This window comes from Xyrauchen texanus, chromosome 43 (assembly GCF_025860055.1).
Source record: "Xyrauchen texanus isolate HMW12.3.18 chromosome 43, RBS_HiC_50CHRs, whole genome shotgun sequence".
Classification (NCBI taxonomy): Eukaryota; Metazoa; Chordata; class Actinopteri; order Cypriniformes; family Catostomidae; genus Xyrauchen; species Xyrauchen texanus.
The window spans coordinates 33391-45358 of NC_068318.1; the positions used below are offsets into that span (position 1 = coordinate 33391).

General features: G+C 44.3%; 1 pseudogene; it reads right to left on the reverse strand.

The window, feature by feature from the left end:
• Positions 1-368: 368 nt before the first annotated feature.
• Positions 369-3054, reverse strand: LOC127635486 (proteinase-activated receptor 3-like; annotated as a pseudogene).
• Between the last annotated feature and the right edge of the window lie 8914 nt (positions 3055-11968).

An 11968-nucleotide genomic window follows, 5' to 3' on the forward strand; every position in this document is an offset into this window, starting at 1 on the left:
ATCGTTCATGACTCCTTATTTTACTTTTTAAAAGTGTCTAATGTCCATAATAGCTACCACCAGAAGCCACAAACAACAATGACAGTCAAGCCCTAAAGCTGTAAGTTAACCGATGACTCTTTCAGGCTCTCTCCTCTGGTGCGCACTCTAAATACAAGCATTCTGTAACCATAGTAACTTTGATCTGCTTGAACACATTTTAATCGTCTTTAATACATGATTCAGAAGGATAGATTAAAAGACCCGGTACATTTTTTTAAATAAATACAAAATTATTAAAAAATAATAATAATTATCAATAAATTCTATTTTTTGAGATCCGGGGCTATAAAAAAAACATCCGGGGCTGAAGCCCCGGATGCCCATGTCTAACGACGCGCCTGGGAGATATTACAGAACACCATGAAGGCAAACGTGGCCAGAATCATGCCGGTGAACACTTCCTTAAAGTTCGGGATGTTTCCGGCACACTTCGCTGCGGCATAACCCAAAGTAACCAGCCACACGTCACTGGCGCAAACTGAGCGATGCCGTTTGTCTTTGAGCTCCGTGAATGTGATCGGGTGCAGGACGGCCACATACCGGTCCAGACAAATGCATGACCCCGTAGAAGAAGCGCAGCACATACCAGGTGCTGTCGGTGGTCAGAAAGATGATGTTGGCGAGTTCCAGAGGAGGAATGAGGCAGAAGAACGTGTCCAGCACGGCCAGTTGCACAATGAATATGTCGGACGTGGACGAGTCGCCTTTATTCTTGTGAATGAGCCACAGAACCATGATGTTCGCCGGGATCCCGAGGAACATGTTGATGAACTGCAGCACCAGGTAGAAGAGTATGATAGCGGGCATGTGGGCACAGGTGGCATACACGGTCTCCTCCGCCAGTGAGGCATTCAGCTGCCGGTGACTGATGATGAGGAGGGAAGAATTGATGAAGCGGAATATTGACATCGTGCTGTTCTTCTACCCAGAAATACAAACAACGATTAATTGCAATATCTTCAAATGAATCACAGTCAGTAATATTTGAACATGTTTAGTCACTCCAGTTCTCAAGAAACTTCATCCTGAGATTCACATTAGTTAATGCACTATGAATTAACATGAACTAACAATCAACAATTGAATCTTTAGTAATTAACATTAACAAAGAATAAAATGCTGTAAAAATATATTTAATTGTTTGATAACTAATGCATTAACTAATGTTAATGTAACGGGAGCCAGCTGGTAGATAGCTGTGCAGTGTGTAAACCTCACTCTCCTGATCTCAAGAGGTGCTCTAGCGACTGATGCTAGAGGCTGTAGCCTTTAGCTTCCTTGTTAGAGCACCCGCCTCCCACGCCGGAGACCTAGGTTCGAGTCCCGTACGGAGCGGGTAGAACAAAAAGTGTCACATTAACAAATACAACCTTATTGTGAAGTGTTCCTAACTAAACTCAAATCTGTGCATACACGTTTCAATAAAATATACATGCAATGACATGCAACCTGGTCTGATGCAGAATGAGCTCATGTCTATTTCCCCAGTCAAATAGAAGTTGAAAAAAATAAAAATAACCATTGGATATTTACAGTGTTATTGCTCAGGAAAAAACAAACCCAATAGTGGGGCATGTTGTCACACTATAAGCAGTGAGTTGTCACAGTGGGAACCAGCTGTTTAGTTTGAAATGTAAAATCATATCTAAAGAACAATAAGCCATACAATGCAAGTCTGTATTTCAAGTGCATTATAGGCCATTTAAAGGCTTTAAACACTAAAACAATTCTGAAACATAAAACAATTTGTAAAACAGCCAGAATGGAAACCATTGTTTATGCTAACAGATATTATAATTAATTAATTAATTATATATAATTACAACATATAAAACTAATTTGACAACTTGTTCAGCTCTCCTCTGTACATCGACGGCTCCTCTGTGGAGATCATCAAGAGCACCAAATTCCTTGGTGTTCACCTGGTGGAGAACCTCACCTGGTCCCTCAACACCAGCTCTATCACCAAGAAAGCCCAGCAGCGTCTCTACTTTCTTCGAAGTCTGAGGAAAGCACATCTCCCACCCCCATCCTCACCTCATTCTATAGAGGGACTATTGAGAGCATCCTGAGCAGCTGCATCACTGCCTGGTTTGGGACTTGCACCGTTTCGGACCACAAAACCCTGCAGAGGATAGTGAGGACAGCTGAGAAGATCATCGGGGTCTCTCTTCCCTCCATCAAAGACATTTACAAAAAACACTGTATCCGCAAAGCAACCAGCATTGTGGACGACCCCACACACCCCTCACACAAACTCTTTATCCTCCTGCTGTCTGGCAAGAGGTACCGAAGCATTTGGGCCCTCACGGCCAGACTGTGTAACAGCTTCTTCCCCCAAGCCATCAGACTCCTCAATACTCAGAGACTGGACTGACACACACACATACACACACACACACACCTGTGCTGCACTGTCTCTCACTGTGCCTATTGTCCTGTTCATTGTCAAAAATTATTATACTGTCACGTACTTGTTGCACATGTTTGCACGTGCACTTTATATAGGTATTTTAATTAGTTGTGTAGTCTCATGTGGTCCTGTGTTTGTTGTTTTATGTAGCACATGATCCTGGAGGAACGTTGTGTCGTTTCGCTGTGTACTGTACTAACTGTATATGGTTGAAACGACAATAAAAACCACTTGACTTGACTTGACTTGACAAAATACTGTTATCCTAAGAAGAAAGTTACAATCTACCTTCATTATGTCATAATTGTTTTGTATTTATGCCAGTGTAGTTTTATTGTGTTCAAAAAATCTGATGGTATTGGAATTATCCTTTGAGGATATAATCAGTATAAATGTCCTATTTAGTTTTGATCTTGTTGTATAAAATGTACAAAAACATGCAAAACCTCTGTAAGTGAAAACAAGCATTTATTAAATTGGACTTTTGACTCCATGACAGCCAGTCCGAGGCCTTCAGTAAAGCTGAACACAAAAAAATCTCTTACCTGTGATGGTGTTGAATATGGTCTTGACAGGAGTAGAGGCTCATATGAAGTTTGTTGTGGGACTGACAGTTTATTTTAAAGTGAAGACACACAACACCTCCAGCATCATGATTCAACACCACCGGGAGCTTCAGGAACCAATGAAAGCAAAACATTGTTCACTAAAGGCCAATATGGAAATATGTCCGTTGAACAGCTCTCTCACAAACAACTGTTTGCATATCATTGAGTTTATGGATCATATAACATATTAACATATTTATTTGCAAAGAACTAGTTGGTGGATGGTGAGTTGAGTTCAGCTGGTGAGAGTGGTTTAGAGGATGTGTAGTGGCAAGTCCTCATCATTAACATTGATTGGCAATGATGCAATTCGCATTGACTCCTGACGGAAATTTGGCAGTAGACAACGGATGCAACCATAAATTAGTGTTCTTCTGAAACTCAGTGTGAAAAAAGTGTAATTTATTACATGAATGAGGTCTGATGGAAGAGTCGAGACGGGCATCATTTGGGTGATTTGGTTTCTTAACATAAATGAATGTTTTCTTACATTTTGTCCATCTTCGTGTGGTAGAAGCATTTTCAGTCACATCTTGAGCACTTTGTTCATGTGTACCTTCTCAATAGTTTCAACATCCTGGTTTGTGCATCCATATTTTAAAGATCATGATATTAGTCTGCCCTGAATGAAGCAATTCAAAGAGAGTTACAATATTCTGAAGTATGGATGAAAACATCTTGAGTTTGTGATGGAGACATGATAGATTAAGTATAATAGTTTATCATTATAGTTTATAATAGTTTAATTCTTTTGTGCTCCTAAATGAGATACTGGGCTTTTCTGTCCAATAGTTAATCTATCAGATATAAACACCAGAACAGACTCAGAGTTTTTTACATTCACATGCATATCATGAATCTCCTTCGGTAAATGTTATATTGCAGGACTGTTACACAAAATAATTCATGTCACTATATAAACTGAAATGATCAACACTGACAGACACGTTCAGTTGTTTTATTCTCTTCTGACTCTGAGAAACTCAAAGCTTCAGTGTGCAGCAACTGCACACATACATTGCGAAAGTCTCGAATTCAAAAGTAAATCATCACATATCGACAGATACATTAATTCTAAATCATTCATGCTGTTTTGAAATTTTGCAAAATATTCTCATAAACAGACTGGATAATATTTGACTTGGGCTGGTATGAAGAGTTACATTATAATGCATATTTACCAGAAGTTTATTGTAAAAGAAATTGATAAATTACACAGTAATCTGATTAAAACCTGTAGAGACTGTGAATCAGAATAGTTACAGTCACTTGAAAAGAGAAAAACTTCATTTAATAGTGGATACACATCTAATTATATTAACATAAGTGAACAGAACTATTTATAATGTCTCATAACACTCATTTTGATGCTGTGAGGTTTATATTTACTTATCACATTTACTATGACATGAATCAATAAGTAAATGAATTAACATTCAGTTATTAGCTTTAATAATAATGTTTGAGCAAATGTAAGTGTCCTCGCTGATGTTAAACATGTTCATTTAGGAATGCTCTTCTATACATTTATTTAAAGATTATTAAAGAAAAACACTGCGGGTATACTCTTAACTCGTGTCACTATTACAAATGACCCAGCAACAATGTTTTTTTAGTTTTATTTTTCACTTAAAACTCCTCAAACACTCATTACTCCCATAGGCGCTCATTGCAAGATAACAAAAGCATGTCAGAGTGATGGTGACATGGCAACAGTTGCTAAGACAGGATTGGTCAGAAAGGCGTTTAAGGTGGGTCTTAGTAAAGGGTCAACTGAACACCCATGACAATTTTCATGTAAAAATAACACAGTATAAATGGTGTTTATTTTTATAAAAATGATTTATGTTACGTGCAATAGAAGAGGAAGCTAAGATAGATACGGAAAAGTCTTTGGCTGCTGTCCATTTGGATTATCTGGCCACCGCAAGAAAGTCATTGAAAAGCCCTGGCCTATATATTCACCAGATGATGCCTTTTATATATATTTTACCAGATGAGGTTTAAATAACATAAAAAGAAAAAACTATCGGCATAGATTTTTAATGATAACCGAGTTTAAAACATAACTACTGGCACAGATGTATTGGTAAAACTGATATATTTGTCTATGATGAACAATATTATAAATTCATACAATTTGGCCTGTTTAAGCAGGATTGTACAAGCTTCAAATTTGAATCTTATTAGTCTGATGATGACACACAAAGGCTAACAGTAAATAATATTAATAATTATATGGTCACTGCTATGACATGCACCATCTCTAGATGAATCTGACAGTCGCAAAACCTTGATTTTCACATTATTTCCTCTGATTTGGGGGCGAGATGTGAAAGTTTCTTTCACAAACAGCTTTTTCCGGAAAGTCAACAGCATTTTTCCATTTAGAGGTGTGTGAACCGCACCCATTGGGAAAAAACGCTAAATCAGCTTTACAACACATCACAACCCTTGGTCTTATTTTTACTACTTCCAGGATGTTGTTCTTTTGCTGTAAAATTGAACCCTTCAGTATGTAGATAAGTTTTCACTGTGAACACTTCAGACTCAAAAAGGCCAGCAGCATGTCATGATATGTGGTGGTGGTGTGGTGCTGGTACTGCAGGGCTGATGGAGCAGGCCGGCGCACAGTTTGAGCGGTTCGCAGTGACGGCTCCTTCACATCACATGACTGAGCAGCTGCTGCAGTGGATGTGGAGGGAGGAGGAAGGGAAGCGCCCATCTCGGCTGTGGTGCTGCTGCTCTTGTTCTTTGTGTCTGAGAGAGGAGCAGCAGACAGAGCCGACTCCTGCAGGTTCCTCCCACCTCCCTCCCTCCAGCTGGACACATCTGACACAGAGAAAACAGCATTAACACCACATCAGAACGAATAACACAGCCAGAGGGGCTGTGCTCACTATGAGGCTTGGAGGCCCATACGACTGATCGAATACCTTCTTTTCTTGCCAGCTTTGTCCTCTTCTCCTGCTTCTTTCAGCACCGGAAACTTCTTGTGAGAGAATGGCTACAGTTGGCTTGAGACTTTTAAACCTGTTACACATCAACAGCACATTACAACCCCTCACAGTCGCAGTCAAATGTTCAGATGACATGTCAAATGAAACATCATAAGTCATCAACATTAAAACAAAAACAACCTAACAGAGATGAATTGATTCTTATCATCAGCTTTGACTTTGGTTTGGTTCACCTGTGCATGTGCTCTAGAGAAGACATCAGACACACTTGATTCTCACTCGCGTCTTTACTTGAAGTCATATGAATAGAAAGTAACATAATATGCTCTTCTCTAGATTTATTTAAATATTATTTAAAAAAAGAAAGAAAAACACTGCAGGTATCCTTTCTGGGTAACTCGTGTCACTCTTACAAATGACCCGGTAACAACGTTTTGGATCATTTAGATAAAATTCTGCGTAAAAGTTCTCAAACACGCATTACTCCCATAGGCTCTCGTTGGAAGTGAACAAAAGCATGTCAAAGTGATGGTGACGTGGCAAAAGTTGTAAAGACAGGATTGGTCAGAAACACTTTTAAGTAACTCGGCTTAGCAAAGGGTCAATTGCTCAGTGGATAAAGCACTTGTGTAGAGTACTCAAAATGTATTGTTCCTTAATCTAGTCTCAAGCTCCACTCTACACCTTGATGGTAACCCCCTACAACACTACAACAACAGAAATTCTTTTAAATCTCAACAGAATTTTTCTTCGGAGCTGAACGATTGTGCAACAGCAAGCTGAGTTCACCACTGTTCCACTCACCTCTACTGGCGATAAGCACTGCTGTTGGATCTACAGTGCGTTTTCAGCTGCCGTTCTCTCTCACTGCACGCTGTAAATTCCATGCCCCTGGGCGCTTTGACAGCGCTTTCATTGCCTAAAAGAGTGTTTCTCCTCCTAAAAAGTTGATTTCCTCTAAAAGAGTTTGAGTTCCCACTCATAAAAGAGCAATACACAGCAGGCGTCGAACGTCCTTTTCAGGACACTTTTTAAAGATGTCTTTCCGCCGCTGTGTAGTTCCTGGATGCGGTTGATTTCTCTCCACTTCTGATGGTCATAAAAGCTGCCTCGCTTTCCTGGGCTGCGATCACACGCAGGCAGCATTTTATGAATGGTTCATGTTTTCAGAGCGAGAAAATAGCCATGGCAACATTGCGGTTGTGGCTTTCTTTTCTCATGAGAGAAAGCCACTTCAGCCACCCACTGCATCGTTCCTTCTTCCCACGGGATTGAGGACGACCTGGCTGGCGATGAAGGCGACTTGGGGATGACGACAGGCTCGATTTCGCCAGGTAAATCCCCACAAACCACCCGCCCCCCGGAATGCTTGCTTGCTTCCATCCGAGCTCAGGTGAGTGCGGCTGGACTTGCGGCCAGCCGGCATTCTCCCTTGAACCACTGGAATTCGATGACGACATTGCCGCTGCATCAAAGAGCGTCACAGCTGCATCTGATGCCGATGACTCGTCTGGGCTGCCACCTTCGGGTCTGCTCGCCCAGTCTGAGGCTGACACACAGATGTCCGCTATGCTTTTCAGTGCCTCTGTGAGCGCAAGGCTGGACTGGAAAACCCTGGATGGCGGGGCGGCCCACGGGTACACGGAGGTCCCCCAGGTGGACAGAGCGGTTGCGATCCACTTGTGTCCAGAGAATGCCGCCACCTGGTGGGACCGCCCGATAATCCCCTCCAGAGCCTGTAGAATGAAGTCATCACTGACCTTGAAAGTCTACAGCGCAACCGGACAGGCCGCCTCCGCCCTGCATGCCATGGCTCTCCTGCAAGTTCGCCAAAGGTCTGCACCTGGGTAGTTCAGACCCCGACGTGCTGCAGAAGCTGCGCTCTGCCACCGACCTCGCTCTCAGAGCCACAAAGATCACAGCGCAGGCACTCGGGTAGGCGATGCCCACACTCGTGGTCCAGGAACATCACCTCTGGCTGAACATGGTCGAGATGCACGACGTTGAAAAGGCACGCTTTCTCAATGCCCCCGTCTCCCAGTTTGGCCTCTTCGGCGACACTGTCGACGACTTTGCCCAGCAGTTTTCGGTGGTGAAGAAGCAGATGGCACATCTTGCTGTGGCACCGCCAAACCAGCGTCCCCCAAACAACAGGTAGCTCCGCCTCAACCTGGGCCCAGCTCTCAGCCCCAGGACCAGGAAAGCTCCGAAGCGCTCCTGAGACGGGCGACCCAGGCAGTCAGGCGTCGCTCACTTGGAGCTGGTACCAAGACCACTCCGTCCCCCAGTGGAGGGCCGGGAGGAGAATCCTTGTTTCATTTGCCGCACCGCCTTCGGGCTGCGGCACCCACATTCTCAATAAAGAGTGATTTCCTCACTCCCTGGTTCATCCAGCCGGTGCGCGCCATTCTCACGACACCCCGGCCCCAAAATTCTACAGTCCCGGCTATCTGGACGCAGTTCCCTCACGTCTTCACAAAGATCGCAGAGGCAGCTCTTGCCCCGCTATGTGAAGTGGGCATCCGCATACTCAACTACCTCGATGACTGGCTCATCCTGGCTCACTTGAGAGTTATGGTGCGCTCACAGGGACCAGTTGCTCAGGCAACTCAGCCATCTAGTGCTTCAGGTCAACTGGGAAAAGAGCAAGCTCGTCCAGGTTCAGAGCATCTCTTTTCTCGGCATGTAGTTTCAATGTGTCTCAGTCTCAATGACACCATGTCTCACCAACGAGTGCGCTCAGTCAGTGCTCAGGTGCCTTGCTCTCTTCGAGCCTGGCACAGTGTTTCCTCTAAAACAATTCCAGAGTCTCCTGGGGCATATGGCATCCTCAGCCGTGGCCGCACCATTCGGGTTGATGCATATGAGGCTGCTTCAGCACTGGCTACAGACTCGAGTCCCGAGATGGGCATGGTGCCATGGCACATACCGTGTGACAATCACCCCTTCTTGCCGTCAGACTTTCGACCCTTGGACAGACTTCTGCTTTCTGCGGACCAGAGTCCCCTTGCAGCAGGTGTCCAGACAAGTCGTGCTGACCACAGACGCCTCTCGATAGGGTTGGGGTGCCATGTGCAACAGGCATGCTGCTGCTGGCCTCTGGACAGGACCCCAGCAGCGTTGGCACATCAACTGCTTGGAGATGTTGGCTGTATCTCTTGCCCTACGGAGGTTTCTCCCACTAATCTGGGGCAAGCACTTCTTGATCCGTTCAGACAGCACTGCGACAGTAGCGTACATGAATCGCCAAGGCAGCGTGCGCTCTCGTCATATGTCACAACTCGCCCGTCATCTCCTCATTGGAGTCAGCCATGACTCAGGTCACTGCACGCCACTCACATCACTGGCAACCACAACACGATGGCGGACGCAGTGACGTGGCAGGTTTCACCCAGTGGAGAGTGGAGGCTCCACTCCCAGGTGGTCACTATGATTTGGGACCGATTGGCATGGCACAGATAGATATCTTTGCTTCCCAGGACAACTCCCACTGCCTGCTCTGGTACTCCCTGACACCTCTGGAACCTCCACGTTTGGCCCCTGGATGGAACGTTGAAGATCTGAGTGACCTACCACCTGCAGTCGTAGACACGATCAACCAAGCCAGGCAACTTTACGCCCTGAAGTAGCACTTGTTCACGAATTGGTGTACTTCCTGAGCCAAAGACCTGCAGAGATGTGCAGTTCGGTTAGTGCTTTCATTCCTGCAGGAGAGGCTGGAGGGGAGGCTGTCCCCCTCCACCTTGAAGGTGTATGTAGCCACTTTCACGGTCCACCACCACGCAGTAGATGGCAAGTCCTTGAGTAAGCACGACTTGATTATCAGGTTCCTTAGAGGTGCCCGGAGACGGAACCCTCCCCGACCAAGCCTGTTTCATTTCTGGGATCTATCAGTGGTCCTCTTGGGCCTGCAGAGACCCCCCTTTGTGCCACTTGACTCAGATCAGCTCAAGGCCCTCTCCCTGAAGATGGCCCTCCTGATAGCTTTAGCCTCCATCAAGAGGGTTGGTGACCTGCAAGCGTTCTCTGTCAGCGTTCTCTGTCAAGGAGTCTCACTGGGGGAAATGCTTACTTGCGCAGCCCCCGGGGCCAGCTGTGTATCAGCGCATCTGTCCCGAGAGGGGCTTCTGTCAGGGAGTACCAGAGTGGGCAGTGGGAGTTTTCTTGGGAGGCAAAGAGATCTATCTGTGCCGTGCCGAATTGGTCCCAAATCAGCTGGACCACCTGGGGGTGGAGCCTCCAATCTCAGCTGGGCGAAACCTGTCATGACAGTGCATCCGCCAACGAGCATTTTGAAGGGGAGTCTGTGCCAAGCCCGGTTGAGAACACGCAGGTCCAATATTGGTCACAACCCACCACCTTTTTGGGGTACGATGAAGTAAGGGCTGTAGAGACCCTTCTTCATATCTGCTGGAGGGACGGGCTTTATCACGTCCTTGAGAAGCGGAGTCGTGATCTCTGCCTTTTAAAGTTCTGGCTTTTTCGTGCGTACGGAGGTGGAGCCAACTGAATCGCATAGCTGAGTCAGATGGTCCTGGCCAACCAGCCCGACGGATTAGGCAGCGAAAGCCACGTGTCCAAACTCCTTGGGAGGGGTACTAACGGGAAGATTGCTTTTGACATACCGGGTGGGGCTTCGCAGCAGGAGGAAGCAAGTAATAGTAAGCTGGGGAAAAAAAAGGTAATGCTGTCAGAGGATCATTGTCAAATGGAGGCAGCCAGGTCACCAACACATAACTGTTGACAACAAATACATATTTGCTCTGAAGAAATAGAAACAAAGAGTGCAGTTTGTGTCATTATACGTTTTTCATAACCATTGTATTATGTATTACCAAACACAACAGAAAAGACCAAACTGACCTGTGAAGCTGCAAGTGCAGCTATGAGTTGGAAACACTGATTAGAAATCTGTTAAAGAAATGGCAGGATATTAATAACAGCTGATGCATTTACATCAACCCTATGTCAACAGCTGAGTAATGCATTGAAATGAACAATTAACTCAAAGGCCAAAGACCAAAAGTCTCAGTTGAAGTAAATCCTCATTTGGATCTTTGGCTCTATCCAAGACATAAGCCAGCTGAAAAAGGGAAATACACAAATTGTAAAATAAGTAATTAAAACATACAAAATGGAACAGTATTCCAGAAAAAACATATTTATGAAAATGAATACAAAATGTATATGTCACCAAATTCCATTGTGCTAATACATGGTCAACAGCTTGCTTGCTTGCTCATTTGTCTGGCTTTTTGTTACACCTGGAACTATGTCAGTTGGGCTAGGACAATCTGTGAAGAAGATTTATATTAGTGTGGCAGTAAAATGGATATAACCTTTATATCGTAGACATATATAGATATAACTTGAACTGTAAAAAGTAAAGTAGGGTACCAATTGAAAGTAATAACTTGATTTGAAAAAGGAGGTAGTGGAAAGCAAGAAGTTATCAAGAAATATTCCCCAACATAAAGCAGTTCCAAACTTCATAGGCATTATTTATTTTTACTTTGATTCCCATCACTCACTGGGTTGTGATATTTCATCTGCTTCAGTGTGTGGCTGTGCAGCTGTGCCTTTAGTAAAAAAACAAAAAACTAAAACTTAAATTACCTGAATTTACTGCCAAATAAATGTAAGCTCTGCATAGTTCTAGCGGGAAGACTAGCAGTTGCACATCATCACACCATTACCTTGGTAACTCCTAGCCAATCGCATGTAAGCCATTGCTTTATAAGTCTGCTCACAATCTATCACATTGCACAGTGTGCTAACTCAGCAAATAGACACGTTTCAACCTCTCCAGGCCACAGGAGAACCAGCGTGCAGAACATCTCTGGAAGCCGCCTTCCTTTCCAACGACGTCATCACTTCTGCCAACTTCAAACCCATGGGGAGTAAAAAACCAGCAAACCCGGATCTTCACCCATATCTCATTCATT